This window comes from Cupressus sempervirens, chromosome 3 (genome assembly GCF_028749045.1).
Source record: "Cupressus sempervirens isolate cs-2001-9-10 chromosome 3, ASM2874904v1, whole genome shotgun sequence".
Lineage (NCBI taxonomy): Eukaryota > Viridiplantae > Streptophyta > Pinopsida > Cupressales > Cupressaceae > Cupressus > Cupressus sempervirens.
In genome coordinates, this window is record NC_143120.1 from 1,032,713,988 (window position 1) to 1,032,720,528 (window position 6,541).

A 6,541-nucleotide genomic window follows, 5' to 3' on the forward strand; every position below is an offset into this window, starting at 1 on the left:
GATGGCATCTACATTACTCAGTCAAAGTATATCAAGGAAATACTAAAGATATTTGGATTGGAGGATTCAAGACCAGTTGTAACACCTATGTCTACTAGACATAAGCTTTCCAAAAATGATGACCCAAAGGAAGTAGATCAAACTAAATATAGATCAATTATTGGTAAACTTTAGTATGTTGTACATGTTAGAAAAAATAGTCCACCAAGATAACTTGAGGGGGGGAGGGGGGGGAGGGCTGGGGGCAGGGTGGGTGAATCAATTATCCAACAATTAAAATATTTATCAACCTTAAATAATCTTATCCATTTAAGAAAAGTAAACAAAAACCATAAAAAAATTCACATAGACAATTACACAAGATATGTTAATTACAGAAACCTTTGTTTAGAGGGAAAACCTCGCTGAGAGTGATGCCCACAAGATGATGTACTAATATAAATATTCCTTGTTAGAGGATGGACCCTGTTAGGAGTCTATTACAACAATTAGTACATAGAGTCCATGTTAGGAGACATTAAATCCTTGTAAGGAGAATCCAACCCTGTTAGAAGTTGTGCCGACCCTTTTAAGAGTTTTAATACAATGTATGCAAGAAGAGCCCACTACCAAAACATTCAATTTCAATTACAAGAAGAGCTAACTGCCCAAACAAGCAATTTACTATTAAGTTACTCTTTCCACTGTTCTATCAATTGAATCAATCACTGTTAGACCTTGTAGACCAGGTAACAAACCTCAAATCCAAATATCAAACCTAAGCTCACATAATAAAACCTTGACAATGAAGTTCCCTTCACTTTTTCTCTACTCTGCTCAACTTCACATTCCTTATAATCACTTTTCCATGTCATCCATGATAAATGAAAATGTCCTTCCTTTATATCAAATCCATAAAACAATTCCCTAAGTCAATTGTTACACCTTCTCAATTAATTATTATAGAAGCACATTAAGTGTTGACATTTAGTCAAGCTTTTTATTAATGACAACACTTATTCAAACTCTGTATGGCTAATGAGCTCATTGAATAGTCTATAGTGTTTTCCATGTAATATAGTAGCCACCAAGCTCTACAATTCCTACCAAGCATTTTAATGGTTACCAAGGGAATTTAGTTAGTGTCAAGTGCAACAATTCAAACCGAGCAGAATTAGGAAGTGTGAAGTTCAATAGTTCAACCCAAGCATTTCAATGGTTACCAAGATTTGCAATTTCTATTGAGCTAGTAGTTCATGTGAAAGAAAAGTTAGTGTTAACCGAGCTATGTGATGATTAGTGTTTACCAAGTGTAGTCATGGTTATGAGTAATTTAGTTTCTACCAAGTTACACAGTATCTATCGAGTCACCAGTGCAGACTGAGTTCAAGACTATATTGAAGTGATTAGTATGGATTGAGGTTCTACTTCTACTGAGTGCATGACAATGCTAAGCAGTGATAGTGGATGTCATGTATCAGAACTTCACCAAGCTAGTCTTTAGAACTCGGGTATCTAAATATGGGATGACTTTGTAATATTAGTGTTAACTTGTATATTGGCCAACTTTGTAATTATGTAAATTGGATTGATATATACATAATGTAATTTATCATATCTAAAGTAGTATGAATGTATGAAAATAATATGAAATAGAGGCATGCGAATGTGAATCAGCAGCAAACAAAGTGTACTATAAGGCCATATTAGCAAAGGAGCAGCAAAGTCATAACTGTCACATAAAGCTGATCAACACTTCAGAGAATCTCTATCAACAATCCAGTTGTAAGTTAGAGATCTATTATTTCATCCTAATAGGTGAACCAGTCTGAATCCTTTAGCAAGGTAGACTTAACAATGTTTTCTAAAATCTCTTTACCAAGTGCATACTTTATTGTATGTTTGTAAAACCTCTAACAAGGTAGACCTAGCAGTCCTAATTGCTCCTAATAGGATAGATCATTAGAAGTTATCATTGTAAGCCTTAACAAGCCAACTTTATGCTATAGTATTGAAGTTTTGTGGGTATCATCCCCACTCCAGTTTTACTTTCTATTTGGAAGGTTTTTGGGTCACCAAATATTGTGTTAAAGTGTTATGAATGTTTTATGCTTTCAGTTTCTCATGCATGTAGTTAGATCTGATTAAATGAATTGAATGGAAATTGGATTATTGTAGTTAAGATCTAAATTTGGTAAAGTTTTTAAGGTTACTGATTCACCCCTCCCATCTTAGTAACCTAGCATAGTCTTGAATATTTTCAACAATAGGTATCAGAGCTTTTTGGTTGTTAGGATAAAGTTTGATAGCTTGAGCAAAGATCAAGGACAATGGAGATATTCAAACTCGATAAGGAAATTGACAATGAAAAGATAGATCTAGAAATGGCCATTTTGCAACTCAATAAAGCTAAAGAGCAACTTTTCCAATTCTTAAAAAGAAGGAACTTGTAAATCAAATGAATGATCATACATACATTGAAGAAAAGATTGAATATTTTTTCCCTTCAAGTAGTTCAGATGAAGTAGATGATGCAATCTAAGAACTCTTAGAAAAGAATGGTTCCCTACAAGAATAAGTAAGAAAGCTCAAAAGAGAACAAGAAATTCAGTCAGTAAGGCTATGTGAAATCTTGGAACAAAGGAACAAGATGAAAGAAGAACTGGATGGAACGAACAATGAGATCCAAAACCAATCCCTTTAACATGCAGATCTTATGGATCAAATCTCAAATGCAAATGAGGAAATTATGAGCCAAAGATAGATCAATGAAAGATTAAGAAATGATCTAAATTTGGAAAGACAAATCAATGAAAGAATAAGAAGTGAGCTGAGATCTAAAAATCAAATCAATGAAAAAATGATGAAATCCCAACTAGATATGAATCAATTGAATCAACTAAATCAACAAAATGTCTATAGAAAAAAAGGAAAAGTAGGAAGAACAAGGTGCTCAAAGGAATCAAAGACCTACTTGCAATCACTGTGGTAAGATAGGTCATACATCAAACAGATGTTGGAGTAATGGTAAAGCAAAATTCAATGGTAAATGCTACAATTGCAATCAGAATGGTCACAAGGCTAATGAATGCAAAGAGAAACCAAAATTTGAAGGCAAGTGTCACAAATGCAAGAAATGAGGCCACAAGGAATCAAACTATAGAATCAAGTCCTTCAATCTGGTAGAGAAAATTGTGAAAGCAATATTTGGTTGGGACTATAACACTTGGTGTAGATGTCATTGATGTGGAGAATATGGACACATTGGTATAAACTATGGTAAACATCACACAAGAAAGAGAGATACCACCATAAGATGTTTCACTTTTACAGAACTTGGTCATCTAGCCAAAAATTGCATGAATACAGGTAGAATTGAAGATGAAATGAAAGAAAAAGTAGATAACATTCAAAAGTGGATGAGGTAGCAATGGATTCCTAAATCTACCAAGAAAGCCAGTTCAAGTAAGGATGGTCATGTCACTCAAGAAGTGGGCAACTCCACCATTTCCAACTAAGTTCTTAAGGAAGAACTGGAACTACATTATCATGATCACATCCAAATAGTTCCAATAGAAAGGAAGAAAATATCCAAATTAGTAGTCAAGATACAAAAGGATCATCAAGGAAAATTGGTATTAGTTATCATCGACTTGCCTTCTCTATTGAGTAAGGTTGGGTCATGGACTCTACCGAGAAAAGTTGAGAGTAACAAGAACATGTTTAATTATTGTGTTATGAAGCCTTTATCGAGCAATTTGAATAGATAGTGGATGATAACCTATAACGCATAATGATGTCATCACAGTTACCTTCATACCTAGCATTATTTGCAAAGTTTTAACAAAAAGTAGGAAATTGAATTCATTTTCACCAAGAAATCTAAATGTTATTGCGATCAAGCAAATTTCAGAGTGATCAAGTGACTTTCAACAAAATTTGTAGCTAAAATCCTTCAAAGTTTTTTATAACCTATCGAGTAGCCATGGGAGCATCAAGTAGTAGTAGAAAACAAAGGAAAGGCTCAGAAATGTTGGTCCATGGAGTTGAATGGAAAGCACCTGATTTCAAACTTGTGTCAGTAGTTGATGATACCCTCGATCCAAATGGAGCACAATCATAGATCCCTCCTAAGGTACTACTCATTAATGATTTCCAAACTCATTTTAAGTGTGCAATTCAAGAAATTGGAACCCTAGAGATGGGTAATGCCCTAGGTGAATTATGTGTAAATGGAGTTCTTCTGGAGGATGAGACCATGGTGCTGGTCAGGGTCGTGGAGGTCCTAAATGTGACATTTCTTCATCGAGAATAGGCAAAAAGACCAAGTTTGGAGACAATTGAGACTACTATTAACTTAAAAGTACTACATTGGTAGCATAATTTGTATATTGTACACATCTCAAGATGGGGAAGCCTTTTAGAGTATTTTTTAAAAATTTGATAGGAAAAAGGTCAAATTAAACCCAAACATAAACATTTGGAAGACAAGGGTTTAACCCACATTCCCCACCTTCCCTAAGGTTTCCAAATCAAATGGATCAAATACATCCTAAGCTGAATTCACAATAGTCAGTTATGGCTTGAGAAACTAGTTTTGATCACTAAGAAGATGATTCATTGCATCACCAACCTTCCCATGCTCTCTAAGACCAAAACCACTAAATCCTTAGATAGGGTGGAGTTAGAAAAGAAAACCCTAGCCAAGTGGGATGGTAAAGGTTTGAAGATCAGTGGTGTAACTAATGTAGAACTAAAATTTGGCATACATGTGATAGCTCATAAGATCTACAGTTCTAGTTGTCTAAATAGTGTGTCATGTGAAGTAGTAGACTTGGCATACAAAGTTGTGAAGAATAATTTGTCATATGATCTTGTAGATTTGTTGTTGAAGCAGTTTAATAAAAACATGGAAAGTATAAGCACTTCAAAAAAAAACCCTTGTAAATTTGATTCTTTGTTGACTTTTTTATTTTTCTATGTTCAAAAGTTTTTCCCTTCAAAAGGCATAGTAGTATGGAGAAAGGATGTGCTAGTGCTATATCAGATTAACTAGTATATTGTAGAAATGGGTGAGAATTTTTTTAATATAATGGATAATTATTTTGATGTCTTCAAGGAAAAAATGAAAAATAAATTCAGGATACCTTGGAAATTGGTTGAAGATTACAAAGATGATGTTTGTTTCATGGTAGACTATGAAAAAATCTACATTCAGGTAGTGAACCCTAGAGTTGTATGGGTAAAACCTCTTCCCTATGAGGCGAATATAGATGAAGTAAATGAAATAATTGAAGCCTTGATAAATGAACCTGTTAATCCAAAGGCACCACACTTTGGAACATATGATGAGGCCAAGGAAAGAATAGAGCTTGAAATCAAGCTTCCACAGGTGGTTAACAAAGGAAAGAGGAGAATAGAAAAAATCAAAACAAGCACACCTCTTATGTTGATCTAGGCTAAGGGAGAAGATGTTGAAGAAATAGAGGATGAAAAGGAGATAGAAAAGGAGGAAGAACTAGTGAAGAATAAAGGCAAGGTGATCATCACCAAGCCATCCAGTACAGTTTTTACTAAGAGATCTAGGAAGAAAGGTAGTGAATTTGTCTTTAGCAAACCTCCTCCCACCTTCCAAGAAATATTGAAACAATTGAAAGAAGCTATTGGCATAAACACCTTCAAATTGTTGAAGTATGAAACTAGGACAAAGGTAGAGAAGAAACATGTTGAAGAATTGGTGCTAACCAAGATGGGAAAATGGAAGTATTCCCCTAATCAGATAGCCTCCTAGATCTCTAATGAATTATTAGAGAAAATAAAGTCAGGATGGGACTTTTTGATGTAAATAGCTAAAGCTATCTATGCACAAACCCTAAGGCAATTGTTACCGAACATCACAAATGCTTAGGTAAAAGAGTGCATAAAGAAAAATGAAGACAAGATGACTCTTAGATTTAATACTTGTTTAATTTTAATAAAGGATATAGAGTATGTGGTCAAGAATGCCACAAGTATGTGGAAGAATGTTTATCACTTGCATAAACAAAGTGACTTCCCAGTGGAAGTTGATGATTATGATAGTGATGATGAGGAAGAAGAAACATACACTGAGCCAACACATTTTGAAAATGAAGAAGTTGAAGAAGAGAAAGAGGAAGAAGCTACCAAGGAAGACAAAGAAGATGATGAGGAGACTGATCCTATGAAGATAGCAGCCACAGCCATTGCCTCACTTCCTCACTCTCTAGCTAAACTTGCAACATCATCAAGTTTGGAGACAACTTTAGTAAGTTTGATTGCGACCACAGCAGATAGATCAAACATCCAATCACTCTTTGCTCCCTCATAGCTCAACATATCATTGATAGAAGTGTTTACCACTTCATCTACCGAGTTGCAACCTCCCTCTTCTTCAGCTCCTGAGTCAACACTATCATGCATGAGTATAATATGTTCCACAATTTTTGAGCTCTTCAATAGTAAGTACTTCAGTTTTCAATTCTAGAATTCTGGATTCTATAGTTTTATCTACTACAATTTTGAATACTTTTGTAAGTACTTC